Raw genomic sequence first — 17,573 nt, 5'->3', positions numbered from 1 at the left:
AAGTACGTGTAACAGGTACTAGCAGCGAGAATAGGAAAACGCAGAATGCCTCTTGCGACCAACCAAAAAGACCTAGAAAGTTAGCTCCAGAATCCTATAATCAAAGATTTGATAGCGAAAACTAAATATTGCTGGTAAAATGGAATGATAAGAAATATATTTGTATGGCCACAAATTTTGATACTACAAAACCAGTAGCATCAGTTGCAAGATAGAGCAGAGTACAAATATTAAAAGTGTAAGTTGCTCAGCCAAGACTGATTCACCATTATAATAAATACATGGGTGGGGTAGACCATCATGATTGGCTCCTAGAAAAACATTCTATAGCAATATGGGGTAAGAAATGGTACTGGTGCATATTCACAAGGTTAATTGATACGGGGTTATATAAGGTTATATAAGATAATTCACAGGGTTACAGTATTTTGATGGTCGATTTAGATCGCTAAAAGCATCTTCTAAATCATCCTAAAATTTCATCAATTTCAGAAGTGCCCATCGGGGTCAAACTCACGCCCAAAATCTGCGCCGCGCTATATACGTATGAAATCTAACAACAAATTTTTTTTCTCGAAAACCGTTAAGGGTTACGGTGTTTTGATGGTCGATTTAGATCGCTAAAGGCATCTTCTAAATCATCCTAAAATGTCATCAATTTCAGAAATGCCCCAATTTCAGAAATGAATCGGGGTCAAATTCACCCCTAAAGTCCCATCTGCGGTTTATAAGAATAATTTTTTTTCTCGAAAACCGTTAGAGGTTACGGTGTTTTGAAAATTGATAAAAATACTTATTATGTGGTAGAATTTGGCTTAATTCGAAGGAGCCCATCAGGGCGAAAACATCACTTTTTCGACGGTGGGGGTTTAAAAATTTTTTTTTTACCAAATGGGTAAGAAAGATAAGAGGTAAGGTAAGAGTGACGTGTGTGTGAAATTTGGTGTCCCAAATCGTATTGGTTACGGAGTTATTCATATTTTAAGTTTATGGCTGGGATTTATGCATAACTTCACACCAGTTAGGTATTGGCCATACACTCACCCTCAATAGCGTCTGATACTTTATCATTCCAGCATTTTTGTGATCTGCCCACCGCTCTTTTGTCATGCATTTTATCCCGTCTTCAATCTTGATAACATGTCCTGTCCATTGCAACCTTTGAGGTTTCATGAACTCTACGAGTGGGTTTCTCCGAGTAGTTAGTACAATTTGGTGTTGTATTCTTCTTAATACTTTCCTCTAAACTATGCCTAGTTTATTTTTGTTTGTGTTATCTGTCGTTTTCTATCCGTATAATAGGTCTTATAGTTGTAATACATAATTATTTCAATATACTTTAAGTTTTGTTACGATGGTCGATTTTTGAAATTACTATGTGAGATAGTACAAAGTGTTTTGTCTGTGTTAATATCTTTGTTTTTTTGTGTATTAATGTTTGATCCGATCCCTGTGACACGACTCTTGAAGTTTTGGACAAATGGGCCATTTTTCTTTAACCTAAAAGAAAGTTAGGTTGGTGATCTAACGCTATCTGAACTTCATTGGTAGCATCTTCAATGTTGCTACCCACTGCAAGTAGTGTAGTCTCACCTTCAAAGGTAGGAACCAACGTTTCAGATGATTGGCGTTGATTTCTCATGAACAATAGGTGTAGGACCATTCCTAAGACACTGCTTTGGGGAATAGCGGCGTTGATTTCCTTAATTTTGGAATATCCATTTTCAACTTTAACTCTGAAATTTCTATTTTTAATATAATCACTCACAACTCAGAGCTTCAATAACGTTAGTGATTTTATTATCATATGCTTATTTCCAAAACCAAATTGGTGTGCTGGTATCGCTCTATTTGCTTCTAGTACTGGTGTTCAATGATTCAGAAATGATTTTTCAAAAAGTTTTGATATGCTCTGAGATAATGAGATGATTGGTCTATAGCAGTTGGTCTCGTTTGGATGTTTTCCTAGTTTGGCAACATAATTATCTCCATAATCTTCCAGAATGTTGGGATAGCTTCTTTATCAAGCAAACTTTATCTGCAACTATGTTTTGTTCTTTGACAGAGTCAGTTTTCTGTATTGCTCACTCTGTCCTACGTTAACTGCATCTGATGTTGCAACTCTCCGAGTTCTTGCTGCATATGTTGAAGATTTAATTTGATATAATTTTACATCAATTTTATATAGTTCCTTAATTGACAGAGAGGATAGGGAAATTAAACTCTTTTTCCTGGTTTGCTTATGCTTTATTTTATATTAAAACATACAATTTAACTTTATAGTAAACTTACCATTTGTTTTACAAGCTACAATTTGATTATTTTGTTATATCCAATTTACAAATAACGTAAAATAAAAAAATAATAAACTGCACGTAAAGTTATATTAATTAAATTCAATTGAAAATTTATTTATCAATTTACGTTATTTTAATAATTTACAAGTTTTATTAAGTTTACTAATACATTCTCAAAGTGATTAATAATTTCAGTGCATTTTTGAGTTATTTATGAGTTGTTAAGTCTAATAAAGTCTCAAATAAAATCTATAAATCCATAGTCTAATATTTAAATGTATCCTTTCTTCGTCATTGTCAATACCCAATTGTAAAAAACATAAACAGCCTTGTATTCCTTAAAATGTCGCACATTTTACTATTTCTAGGTTATAATTCTATAATTTTCTTACTTTTGCTGCTGCTGCATGAGACATTTTACCAAATAACGGTAATTCTATAGCGACTACCTTTTGGGTTAAGCACAACAAGTTTAAAATGTCTCTACGTGTTGAAACATCTGCATCATACCAATTCAGATCATAAATAGATTCCGCCACAGTGCCAGCCTATTAAGAAAATAATTTAGTGCTATTTTTTTATACAACTACTCCCTCATACCGCTGTAGTACCCTTTTGTCCAATTGTGTGTACTATAAATAACGATAAGAAGGCCAGTGCGACAAGGGAAAAACTTACAATATCCTTTTGCTTAAAATTTTACATCAATTAATTGATATACTAATATTAAATTCAAATTCATACCAAAACAAATTCAGTTGTAGATATGGTTAAAGAAATAAAAAGTAGCATTTTTGTGGGTACTAGAAATGTGGTAAAGAAGTTTTTACAGACTTCATACATTCTAAAATAATAATGCAGTTAAATGATGAAAATGTGAAATGGATTAATGAGACATTACAATACCTGCACATATGTTGATGATATAAGACAATATTACGCAAAGTATTAAAATTTCTTTTCCTATTTCTTGTCAAATTTATGTTATCAACCGTCTGCTTCAGGGTTTCTATCCGTAAAGCTATATTTTCTTGCACATACCAAGCTAATAAAACTAGAAACAGCAAAACATTGAGTGTAAACTCCATAGTGTACATTTGAAATAAAATCATTAATGTTATTTCCCAATGCTCCAAATGAAATGGAAACCAATAATCCAGTATTAAACAGTGCTTAGTACTCTTAAAGTTTTTACATTTCTCATTTAACATAAAAATGTGCGATATAAGAAACGTAATAAGAAATCCTCCATGATAAATCACTTTTAATGAAATTTTCAAAATTTTGTCAGTAAATTTAGTTTTTGTTGGAATACCAAATTTATTAAAGTCACTCAATAAATTTAACATTTCGAATAAATGACGTCGATGACGATGAAGTTGAATGTTACAAATTATAAGTAATAATCCAGGCGAAACAAACTGCATACGAAATAAAAGCAAGTCAAAATCCTTCTTGTAATCTGAAATAATTAAAACGGCAATAAATATATTTCTCTTCTATGCTATTACATTATTTAGATAATACCCACTTTGAATTTCCATTAGCAATGGATACATCATCAACAATGCATTTATACTAATCAAAATTGTCGGGCCGAATCCTCGAAGACCATGTGAAATGGGCCAACACTGATACTTTTGAAAATATACTTCTAAGAGATAGAAACCTACTACTTTCGACATTTTATACTGCTGAATTAAACTGAAAAATTTTATACATTATCATATATTATACAACAAGACGATCGAAAATACTTGATAATACGAGACGTATTGCCTGAAACACCACGAGACCGAAGGTCGAATGGTGTTTTTTAAGGCAATACGTCGAGATTCGAGTATTTTCGATTGTCGTGTTGTATATGGCTAGACTATTTCATGAATAAAAAATATACATATTTTTAGAATTTTAATATTTTTTTAAAAATCACATTGATTGTTATGGAAACATTCATGGATGTCACAAAATTAATTAAATGTCAAACAAGCGATAATACAAAGGTTCGTATTACAGTGATAAGTGATAATACAACGGTTCGTATTATCGTTTTCCATGGTTACGGCCAAATAACCGTTGAAATACTCGCAATTAACGGAAAACCCCGAATTCTTATTGGCTGTTTACGTTATGAATGAAATAGTCAGCGGAAATCAATCTTTCCACCTTTTGCAAATGGTAGGGGTATAAACCATTACTTTTCAATGTACGCCAAACAAAGTTCTGGGAAACTTCGAGTTGGTGAGAAATTTGATGAGTACTAGTACTTGCATCTGCATCAACAATTTCTAGAACCTGTTCTTCTACATTCACTCTATATCTGTTTGGTCTACCGCCACCAAGAACTTTCTTAGGTTGTCTCTCTTTCCTGCTGGACTAACCGAAGAAAATTGTTTTCTGAAGGCATCTGGCGATTTGGAAATCGTTTGTATATTGTAAACAAATGCTCGGCCATTAATTCAACTATAACTTCATTCTAATATGCTACTTCAAATAAGTATAAAAACATGGGGTAATGTTACCTTGAGTCGACCGCTTAAGGAAAAGTTCTAAATAACTTTTTGTGGACTATATAACTTTTTATGGTATGATATCTTTAATTTGTTATTTGGCAGAAAGAAATTTCTATCTTGCTAAAAAAGTCAATATGTAATCTTGAGTGGACAATATTCGAAAAATTTCAAAAAAGGTGGGAAGAGTAATAAAAAGATAAAGAATAGCAAAAGTCAGTATCAATATCAAAAATATTAGTTGTAGTATCACAATGTTTGGATGTGAAGAACTTCTCTCACACCGTTCTACTTCGTCAATGACTTCAACTAATAGATGCGACGAATCATTATCGAGCAGGAGAAGAGTATGAGATTCTTTTGATGACTTGGAGTGATGAATACAGTGCTTCATAAATTTAAAAAATTCAACCTGCATCATCCAACCAGATCGATCCATTGGCAAATCCAACCGCACCATGAGTAGCATCATCCATGATACCTTGAGGTATTCTAAATTTTTTAAACAAGAGACAGGAGGCAATAATTTTCCGCTATCACTGACGATGATTGTGCTCATCACGTTCAGCAGCTGTTACTTTTCCAACTCCTCTGGCTTCTTTCAATGAAAGACACATTAAAACCAGTTTAATCACAACTTATATCCATAAAAATGATAATTTAACATTAACATTGAAAAAACATAGGCGGTAAAAAAACGCATTTTTGAGAGAGCCGTATTGTTTTCCAACATCAGAATTATCACTTAGTAAATTTAGACGATGAATATAAATAACGTTCCAACTAATAGAAAAAATATGTCTCACGTTTAAAAACTCGGCTTTTTTCTTTCAAAATCCATATTATCCGTTGTCAACAAATAATGAATTAAATAATTCTATTGATAAAACTACAATACCAGACAGCAATAATGGCGGAGTTGAGACGAAAACCAGTAAACAAAAAATTCCACCAATATTTTTACGTAACGCTACTAACCATAGGGAAATCGTAAATGATATAAAAGCGCTAATAACTGAACCTTTTACTATCACATATAAAAATACAAAAATACAAAAAATAGATTTCCTTAACTGAGTATGAAATAAAGGATGAATTAAAAATTAAAAAAACTACCTATCATAAAAGTAACCAGACGTATGAATAAAAATAAATACCCAATGCCCTTATGTGCGGTAGAACTGACAGCCACTTAGAAATCAAAAGAAATTTTTATTATCAATGAAATGGCCAAAGCAATTATTACTAGAGAACCTCGTAAAAGGTCAACTCATATTCTGCAATGTTATAACTGCCAGAGATATGCACACACCAAAAACTATTGCGCTCTAAGACCAAGATGTGTCAAATGCGGCGAAGAACATTTATATAATGAATGTAAAAAAAAAATCTTGAGATCCCCCAAAATACGCATTACAGCTCGAATTACAGAGGTTGTAAAACTCACAAAGTATTACAAGATCAACTCCACCGGTATAATAATCGACGTCAACAAAACTCAAACATCAATAACGTGCACGAACGTAGCAATGAATACTCTCCTTATACTACCTATCCTTCTTACGCAGCAGCCACTGCCAAAGCGCAACTTCCCTCTTCCAATTCCTGCCACTTAAACTCCAAAGAAACAACTAGTCACAACATATTGAATAACCTTCCCGATCCCATCAACTTATCTGATATCATCCTGAATTTCATAAAAAAACTCATTACACCACAAATTAGTAAATTAAAGTCCTTTGTTATCAATGAATTAATTCCCAATATTTTCAATGCCTGAATTAACCCGATCATTGAATGACATCAATATATTAAACTTTAACGTTAATGCAATCAAGATACAAAAAAACATATTGGTTGCATTTTTAGCAAGATATAAGATAGATATTGCATGTATCAGAAACCCATTTAGCAGATCGAGAAATGTTTTCAATAGGTGGTTATACTATATATAGTAAAGATCGCCAATCAAGAACAGCTGCTGGTGGAGTTGTTATCTTTATTAAAAACCATCTGGTGCATTCGGATTAGATCTTAACCGAAACAAAATCACTTCAAACTATAGCAATTACAGTTCATTTCTGTTCACAAGCTGAACCAGTTAACACAACAAATCACTGACGAATTGAACCAACATCGAATATATTCTTACAATAACTTAATCAAAAATCATTGGTCAATGATCCAGGAATGTGGAAAACAACTAAAAGAATAATCAAACAAAAGAGAACCAATTCCAACATTAATCCATCAAGAGAACACTTTTTGCACAGATGCTGATAAAGTTGTAGGTTTTTCAAACTATCTTGAAAAAATATTCACTCCACAATTTTCAAGAGCGAATTACACATTCACAAATTCAACAGTATACCGGGTGTCCCTCAAAAGTGGCTCACCCCCATATTTTTCTTTATTATAGGTGATATAAGAAAACCATTTGGAATGCATAGTTAGGTCGCTAAAACGGATTATTACGACATGAAATCATGCTTTTTGTACTTCCGGTTACACCGGATGTGAGTACTAATTTCGCTATTTTTTTAAATCTACAATTTTTTTTTCTTCAGTTGGGTAGACAGTATAATTTCACATGACTTTTACTTGAAAAAATTTTCACGACCGCTTATAATTTTTGAAAAAAAAAATTATTTTCGTTATTTTTTAACGTTTTAGTACCTTCGGAAAATGTATTACAACTTTTGACGCATAGTAGCTAGGTTAATAGTACAAACTACGTTATGTCCCTCTTGATTTGCTATTCCTCGAGCAGTAATCACTGCTATGCTTTAGTTAGTGGTTCTTTTTTAATAATGGTGTAAATTAACAGTTGTATTAAATTAGTTTTAAAAGAAAAACGCTATCCAACAATTAAATTTAATTCAATTGTACGTTCAAAAAAACTAATTTTCTAAATGTTCAAAATGCTCCCGCCTCGATTTTGACATAATTGTATCTTGCGAATTGTCGATCTACCGACTCGACGTTATTCCTGCGGAGATATTTAGGTAATACAATTTCTAACTCGATTTATTTTCTAATACCTCACGAGACCATACTGGTGTATTATACAGCTCATTTTTGATTTTACCCCATAGAAAGAATCTAAAGGTGTGAGGTCAGGTGATCTGAGAGGTTTTAACCAAAATAAAGTAAACAATCCAAATTATAATGTACAATGGACATTGTAAGTAACTATCAGCTACAGAACATTTAGTGTAAAAGAACAAAAAATAAAGAAAAAAATAAAACATCAAAAATAATTGAATTAATCTTAATTGTTTGATCGCGTTATTCTTTTAAAACTAATTTAATACAACTGTTAATTTGCACCATTATTAAAAAAGAACCACTGACTAAAGCATAGCAGTGATCAATGCTCGAGAAATAGCAAATCAAGAGGGACATAACGTAATTTATACTATTAACCTAGCTACTATGCGTCAAAAGTTGTAATACATTTTCCGAAGGTACTGAAACGTTATAAAATAACGAAAATAATTTTTTCTTCAAAAATTATAAGCTATCGTGAAAATTTTTTCAAGTAAAAGTTATGTGAAATTATACTATCAACCCAACTGAAGAAAAAAAAATTATAGATTTAAAAAAATAGCGAAATTAGTACTCACATCCGGTATAACCGGAAGTACAAAAAGAATGATTTCATGTCGTAATAATCCGTTTTAGCGACCTAACTATGCATTCCAAATGGTTTTCTTATATCACCAATAATAAAGAAAAATATGGGGGTGAGCCACTTTTGAGGGACACCCGGTATAGATCTTCCTGAAGAACTTCAAATCTGTCCTGGTCACGACCTTATCCCAAATTCAGTGATCAAAAATTTACACAATCAGACCTTAAATACATTAAGTTCTATTTTTAACATCTGCATGAATCTGGGATACTTTCCTAACACCTGGAAAGAAGCTGAAATATTAATGTTTAGGAAACCTGGCAAAAATAAACGTGAAATCGAGAATTACAGACCTATTAGTCTGCTTCCTACCATGGGTAAACTTTTTGAGAAACTGATTTTGCAACGTTTAGTATCCAAAATCACAATCATACCTAAAATTCAATACGGATTTAAAATTGATCACTCAACAGTACATCAGCTCACAAAAGTGACGGAAATAATAGAGCGAGTATATGAAAATAAACTGTATACAACAGCTGTTTTTCTAGACATAACAAAAGCCTTTGATTCAGTATGGCTATATATGATAGAACATTTTACGTCAGAGTTAATGCTTATAAATCCGAATCAAAACCCATCACGGCTGGAGTTTCTCAAGACAGCATCCTCTCACCACTGCTATTTAATATCTGTTTACATGACATTCCGATTAATAAAAAAGACCAAAAAGCCTTATTCGCAGATGACATAGTTATAATCACCCAAAACAAAACTCTGGAAAAATCCATTCAAGATCTCCAAAACTCGGTTAATGAGATACATAAATGGTTATTAACTTGGTACTTTCACTTAAATCCAAGTAAATGTGAGGCCAAAATATTTACCCTTAAACAAGTGAAAAATCCTACAACAATAATAATCGAAAATCACCCTTTAAACTGGAACCGAAAGATAGCGTTATCAAATATCTGGGAGTATATTTGAACCAAAGACTTACATGGAGATACCATATTAATAAAAAATTAAACGAAGCATATGCAAGACTGAAAGAACTTTATCCCATCATCAACAGAAAATCGAAAGTGAAGATCGAATGTGCAATGCTACTATACAAATCATTAATAAGACCCATAATAACCTATGCATGCCCAATTTGGAACTCAACAGCTAAATCTAATATTAAAATAATTCAAGTGCTACAAAATAAAATTGTAAGAATGTCTATAGATGCCCCATGGTTTGTGAGGAACTCGCAGTTACATGAAGAACTAGAAGTCGTTACGATAACAGAACACATTACTAAAACAACCAAAAAATACTTACAAGACCTCCAAATCTGTTCAAGTGCACAAGAACATCAATTTGGAGATATTGGAATCCATAGTCGATTAAAACGGAGACTTCCACAAGACATATTTATAGAAGACTTAGTAGATAGTGAATAGATTCAGGATGACATTATGAGTTCCCTTGCTATTACTGTATAACTAATTTCAATTGTTATCAAAGCCATGAAGTAACATTTAATGTTGAACTGGTTAACGCTGTTAATAAAAAAACACCAAAACACAGAGAGAATAAGAGGTCGTTGTCAACAACAAAAGCATCAAGGTATTAAAGAGAGAAAAGGCAAGCTGAAAAGTGAGAATGTACCATTTCAAGAATGATAGCAGAGAAATAAAATATGAAAAGAAAGACCTGCTAAAATTTCTACAATTATCTTTATTCATCAACAAACCTTCAACCACCAAACATACATCTTCAGAGAACAATAAATGTATGATATGTATGATCTGAAGACATAGCAAACAATACAACGAATGGAATAGAGTACTTTTTGACGCAGATGAAAAAAACTAAAACTATGAGGAGCGGCCATAACAGAAAAACGCTGGAAAATCGCTCAAGTGACTCTAATATATAAAAAGGGAATAAATTAAATTTAAACAACACTCGATCCATAAGTCTTCTTCCCTCTACATTCTTTACAACAATTATGACTTTGATGATTTTTTTACGCGAACACTATTATCTTTAGGGAAAAAAAGTAAAGAGACAAAAAAAAGTACAATTAAAGAATAAGCTTTACAGCTCATAATTTTTTGTGTTATTATTCCATGGTATTCAAAAGTTTTTATAAAATATTCAAAGAGGTTGTGAATTTCGTCTCCTTAGAGGGCACTAAGGAAGCTTAAGGTATGCTTGAAAATAAGGTGCTAACTAATAGTGAATACCTATAAATTTTCAAATTCTACGATTTACTTATAACCGAAATAAAAAATAAAATGTAAATTTTTCGATCAACTTTGATCGCTCATAACTTGAAACCAAAGAATTGCGACCCTATGTTTATATAAAAAGTATTATATAAAAGCTTGTGTTATTTTGGTAAATAACATTTGGCAATAACCGATTAAAATCTGAAACCTGTACATAAAAATATGTATATCTATTTCTAACATTCTTCTGCTATTATTAAATAGAAACCCCCTACGTAAAATTCTGAGTATTTTTTATGTATCACAGCTTATTTCGATATTCAGTTGAACATTTTGACATAACGGCCCGATTTTATTTGTAATAAATATTTTGTGCATAAATAATATTTTATAAATCAAAAATGTATAGTTCTTTAAATTGATACAGTTAAATTGTTAATAATAGAAACTATTGTAGCACTTACTAATAAAATCCGTGAATCGATTCCAAATTCAAGCGTTGATCTAAAAGTATTTCAATGTGATCGTAATCAGTTCAAAGAACTGTATTTTAGTTTTTTTTGATAGAGTAATAACTAGGATTTTAGTTGTTGGTGTGAAAGCTGAGCATATACTGTAACATCGAATGTCGGTAAGATGCCACATATATAGTTATAAACGTCCATTAGAAAGATATTAAGTTATATCATTATGGGTGTAAGTGGAAAAAGATGGGAGTTTTATGATCACCTTGATAATTTCATGACATTAAATATCGTTTAAAAAAATGAAGTATCTGTTTATTATTCCAATATCTATCTTTTCTGTATTTCATGGATTCTTGATGTCATCAATTGTATATGAATTACTGCGCTTAAGTTTGGCTGGAAAAAACCCGAAATGTTATGAAATTAAGTGTTATTTATTTGGCTTTACTCTTCAAAGCGTAGGGTAAGTAAAAAAAACGTTTTGCCGGATTATATATCACCTTAATAAATAGAACCTGCATGAGAAACGAGCATGCGTTCCCCAAAGCCAACATGGTATCTGTAATTAATGAATGGTTGGGTATCATATACTTTCGAATTACTTAGTGGACCATGGTATCGTTAGAACGTTTCTATCAGTTGATGACTGAATTTATTGTTAAGAAAATCGCGGATTATAATTTTTATATTACCAAAAAAAGAACACTAAACACATTCGTGAAGTGAAGGAAAATAAGGCGGTAAGTAAAAAATAAAGCAGTATTATCAACATATTTTATAGTATTATTATTGATGGTGAGAAAAAGCTTGTTGATCGAGTTTCTGCAGGTTATTACGTATCGTATGAGTAATTGTTTATAATTATACATGAAAATCAGCTTTCAACTGGTTATGGCGGTAGAACTAGAAGAACACTACGCCAAGGTTTATATATAAGAAGTTGTCTAGGTTCGTACGCAATCATACTGCGCATTACGTCACATGTGGAAAATAATACCGCCAAGCAATTCAAATTAAACAAAGGCATGGAGCACCACATGACCATGAGGTTGCGTGCGCAATCCGTGATCGCTTACGTCACGAAACACTCCTGCTCTTGCCCCTCGCCCACAAACTAAAATCAAAGTATTGCAGCATAGGAACTTAGACAACCTTTAATATATAAACCTTGATACTAGGCTAGACAATGTCGATTCTTAGTCGGCCGATAGTTTAGTAGTTTAGTCGATGGACATAAATTGTTGTTATATTCTATACCTACACTTGTGAATTTGATGAAACTTTAGGATGATTTGGAGGGTGGGTTTTTGATAAAAAAAAACTTTTGATGGAGAAAGAAATTGATTATATCAATTGTCTGTATTGCATATAACAAAATTATGTAACGAATGGAGAATACTATAGTTACTTGCTACCGCGTTCCACACCGTTTCCAACCCTTGCTCATTTAAGTGAATGCCGTCCTTGTGTAGAAATTTGTATTAAATACATAAAAAACGTTACGTTCACAGATTCGAAGTTTTTGCAGGGAGGAATTGTACATATTTGTATTCCTTTAGGATTTAAGGAAAGAAGGAAGCGGAAGAGGTGAGAATATTGGGACTTTAGTTGGGATAGTGATGTTTTATGGAGTATATCGTTAGTCCCTATCATTATAAAGATATGTCGTTCAACAATATCTTTACAATACAAAGGGGAACATGTTTTTGGAATAGACTTTGCGCGCCGCAATAATTTTAATATTGCTTGACCGCCTGCTGCTAAGTTGATGAAATATTTTCCGTTGCTTTTCCGTTTTGATCACAAACGATGAGAACAAAATTTTTATTGGCTATTTAGTGGCAGACGACGCCGATTTGCGAAAACCTGTTATGAAAAATGCTATGAGCAATAATGCCTATCTTCAAGTAAAGTCTTTGATACATTTTCGGAATAATGCCAAATCTAATGAAAGTAAGGGCGATAAATCGTTTAAGATTAGACCGTTGATAGATATAGTAAATGCAAGTTTTCAAAATTTTAGCATTTCTTAAGAAAATCTGTCCATAAATGAAATGATTGTAAGCTCTTACGATCACTACTCACCACTTACTGAAACAGTTTATGAACGATAAGCCAATACGATTTGGTTACAAACTCTGGGCACATTGTGGCGAAGGTCAATATTGCTATTTCTTTTGCTAACTAATTGCTATAGTCCAAAAAGCTGTTGCTTATATTTTGATTTTTTTTTTCCAGAATCCTATGATCAAAGATTTGATAGCGAAAACTAAATAATGCTGGTAAAATGGAATGATAAGAAATATGTTTGTATGGCCACAAATTTTGATACTATAAAACCAGTAGCATCAGTTGCAAGATGGAGCAGAGTACAAAAATTAAAAGTGTAAGTTGCTCAGCCAAGACTGATTCACCATTATAATTCATACATGGGTGGGGTAGACCATCATGATTGGCTCCTAGAAAAACATTCTATAGCAATAAGGGGTAAGAAATGGTACTGGTGTATATTCACAAGGTTAATTGATACGGGGTTAGATAAGGTTATATAAGATAATTCACAGGGTTACGGTATTTTGATGGTCGATTTAGATCGTTAAAGGCATCTTCTAAATCATCCTAAAATGTCATCAATTTCAGAAATGCCCATCGGGGTCAAATTCACCCCTAAAGTCCCATCCGCGGTTTATAAGAATGATTTTTTTTCTCGAAAACTGTTAGAGGTTACGGTGTTTTGAAAATTGATAAAAATACTTAGAACTGGGTTCTATTATGTGGTAGAATTTGGCTTAATTCGAAGGTGCCCAACAGGGCGAAAACATCACTTTCTCGAGGGTGGGGGTTGAACATGATTTTTTTACCAAATGAGTAAGAAAGGTAAGAGGTAAGGTAAGAGTGACGTGTGTGTGAAATTTGGTGTCCCAAATCATATTGGTTACGGAGTTATTCATGTTTTAAGTTTATGGCTGGGATTTATGCATAACTTCACACCAGTCAGGTATTGGCCATACTCTCACCCTCAATAGCGTCTGATACTTTATCATTCCAGCATTTTCGTGATCTGCCCACCGCTCTTTTGTCATGCATTTTAGTGTTGGGGTTTTTCTCTGATAGTCTCCCGTCTTCAATCTTGATAACATGTCCTGTCCATTGCAACCTTTGAGGTTTCATGAACTCTACGAGTGGGTTTCTCCGAGTAGTTAGTACAATTTGGTGTTGTATTCTTCTTAATACTTTCCTCTAAACTATGCCTAGTTTATTTTTGTTTGTGTTATCTGTCGTTTTCTATCCGTACAATAGGTCTTATAGTTGTAATACATAATTATTTCAATATACTTTAAGTTTTGTTACGATGGTCGATTCTTGAATTTACTATGTGAGATAGTGCAAAGTGTTTTGTCTGTGTTAATATCTTTGTTTTTTTGTGTATTAATGTCTGATCCGATCCCTATGACACGACTCTTGAACTTTTGGACAAATGGGCCATTTTTCTTTAACCTAAAAGAAAGTTAGATTGGTGATCTAACGCTACCTGAACTTCATTGGTAGCATCTTCAATATTGCTACCCACTGCAAGTAGTGTAGTCTCATCTTCAAAGTACCAACCAACGTTTCAGATGATTGGCGTTGATTTCCCATGAACAATAGGTATAGGACCATTCCTAAGACACTGCATTGGGGAATAGCGGCGTTGGTTTCCTTAATTTTGGAGTATCCATTTTCAACTTTAACTCTGAAATTTCTATTTTTAATATAATCACTCACAACCCAGAGCTTCAATAACGTCAGTGATTTTATTATCATATGCTTATTTCCAAAACCAAATTGGTTTGCTGGTATCACTCTATTTGCTTCTAGTACTGGTGTTCAATGTTTCAGAAATGGTTTTCAGTTGGTCTCGTTTGGATGTTTTCCTAGTTTGGATAACATAATTATCTCCACAATCTTCCAGAATGTTGGAACAGCTTCTTTATCAAGCAAACTTTATCTGCAACTATGTTTTCTTCTTTGACAGAGTCAGTTTTCTGTATTGCTCACTCTGTCCCACGTTAACTGCATCTAATGTTGCAACTCTCCGAGTTCTTGCTGCATATGTTGAAGATTTAATTTGATATAATTTGACATCAATTTTATATAGTTCCTTAACGGACAGAGAGGTTAGGGAAATTAAACTCTTTTTACTAGTTTGCTTATGCTTTATTTTATATCAAAACATACAATTTAAGTTTATAGTAAACTTACAATTTGTTTTACAAGTTACAATTTGATTATTTTGTTACATCCAATTTACAAATAACGTAAAGTTATACTAATTAAATTCAATTGAACATTTATTTATCAATTTACGTTATTTTAATAATTTAAAAATTTTATTAAATTTACTAATACATTCTCAAAGTGATTAATAATTTCAGTGCATTTTTGAGTTATTTATGAGTTATTAAGTCTAATAAAGTCTAAAAGAAAGTCTATAAATCCATAGTGTAATAATATTTAAATGTATCTTTTCTTCGTGATTGTCAATATCCAATTGTAGAAAACATAAACAGCCTTGTATTCCTTAAAAATGTCGCTCATTTTACTATTTGTAGGTTATAACTACAATTTACTTACTTTTGCCGCTGATGCATGAGACAATTCACCGAATAACGGTAATTTTAGAACTATTACCTTTTGGGTTAAGCACAACAAGTTTAAAATGTCTCTACGTGTTGAAATATCTGCATCATACCAATTCAGATCATAAATAGCTTCCGCCACAGTGCCAGCCTATTAAGAAAATAATTTAGTGCTATTTTTTTATACAACTACTCCCTCATACCACTGTAGTACACTTTTGTCCAATTGTGTGTACTATAAATAACGATAAGAAGGCCAGTGCGATAAGGGAAAAACTTACAATATCCTTTTGCTTAAAATTTTACATCATTTAATTGATATACTAATATTAAATTCAAATTCGTACCAAAACAAATTCAGTAGTAGATATGCTTAAAGAAATAAAAAGAAGCATTTTTGTGGGTACTAGAAATGTAGTAAAGAAGTTTTCACAGACTTCATACATTCTAAAATAATAATGCACTTAAATGATGAACAATGTGAAATGGATTAAGGAGACATTACAATACCTGCATATATGTTGATGATATAAGACAATATTACGCAAAGTATTAAAATTTCTTTTCCTATTTCTTGTCAAATTTATGTTATCAACCATCTGCTTCAGGGTTTCTATCCGTAAAGCTATATTTTCTTGCACATACCAAGCTAATAAAACTAGAAACAGCAAAACATTGAGTGTAAACTCCATAGTGTACATTTGAAATAAAATCATTAATGTTATTTCCCAATGCTCCAAATGAAATGGAAACCAATAATCCAGTATTAAACAGTGCTTAGTACTCTTAAAATTTTTACATTTCTCATTCCACATAAAAATATGCGATATAAGAAACGTAATAAGAAATCCTCCATGATAAATCACTTTTAATGAAATTTTCAAAATTTTGTTAGTAAATTTAGTTTTTGTTGGAATACCAAATTTATTAAAGTCACTCAATAAATTTATCATTTCGAATAAATGACGTCGATGACGATGAAGTTGAATGTTAAAAATTATAAGTAATAATCCAGGCGATACAAACTGCATACGAAATAAAAACAAGTCAAAATCCTTCTTGTAATCTGAAATAATTAAAACGGCAATAAATATATTTCTCTTCTATGCTATTACATTATTTAGATAATACCCACTTTGAATTTCCATTAGGAATGGATAAGTCATCAACAATGCATTTATACTAATCAAAATTATCGGGCCGAATCCTCGAAGACCATGTGAAATGGGCCAACACTGATACTTTTGAAAATATACTTCTAAGAGATAGAAACCTACTACTTTCGACATTTTATACTGCTGAATTAAACTGAAAAATTTTATACATTATCTATTTTAGCCAATTAGAATCCTAAATATTTATCTAAAAACTCGAAACAAGTTTTATTACATTATTAAAATTCATTCTGTAAAATATTTTAATAAAAAAACGTTTGAATTTGAAATTTATGAGACTATTCTTTGCGGCTGAATCTAGAGTAGCTAAATAATTGTTTTAGAGATTTTGTAATTTTGCATTTAAAACATTATTATTAGACGTTTCATAAATTAACATCTATCATTTCTTTTAACAAATGACGTATTATCTAAAATAACAAAACTGCTGAAATAATAAATTGTCTAGTTTTACAGCTCCTTCAAAAATGAGGATGGCGTAGACATGTATTTTAATTGTTCTTTACTGAATATCAGCGGTACTCAAAAATGGACATTAAATTATTTAAAAAATTAACATGCGATATCTATGTAATTATTAAGTTTTTAACAATACATTAAGAAAATCTCTTCAGTTTTACCTCTAGTCTGCTCCGTATGTTATAAATCA

General features: G+C 31.9%; 1 long non-coding RNA gene across 1 annotated transcript; it reads right to left on the bottom strand.

The window, feature by feature from the left end:
• Positions 1-15,528: 15,528 nt before the first annotated feature.
• LOC111421927 (uncharacterized) lies at positions 15,529-16,660 on the bottom strand. Its single transcript, XR_002707259.2, has 5 exons — positions 16,260-16,660; positions 16,097-16,196; positions 15,953-16,042; positions 15,745-15,900; positions 15,529-15,690 (listed from the first exon to the last, which is right to left on the bottom strand). It is a non-coding gene; the product is annotated as an uncharacterized lncRNA (long non-coding RNA).
• Between the last annotated feature and the right edge of the window lie 913 nt (positions 16,661-17,573).

Source organism: Onthophagus taurus, chromosome 7 (assembly GCF_036711975.1).
Source record: "Onthophagus taurus isolate NC chromosome 7, IU_Otau_3.0, whole genome shotgun sequence".
Taxonomy (NCBI): domain Eukaryota; kingdom Metazoa; phylum Arthropoda; class Insecta; order Coleoptera; family Scarabaeidae; genus Onthophagus; species Onthophagus taurus.
Note: the sequence above shows the minus strand (reverse complement) of the source record. Positions and strands in the feature narration are given on the sequence as shown.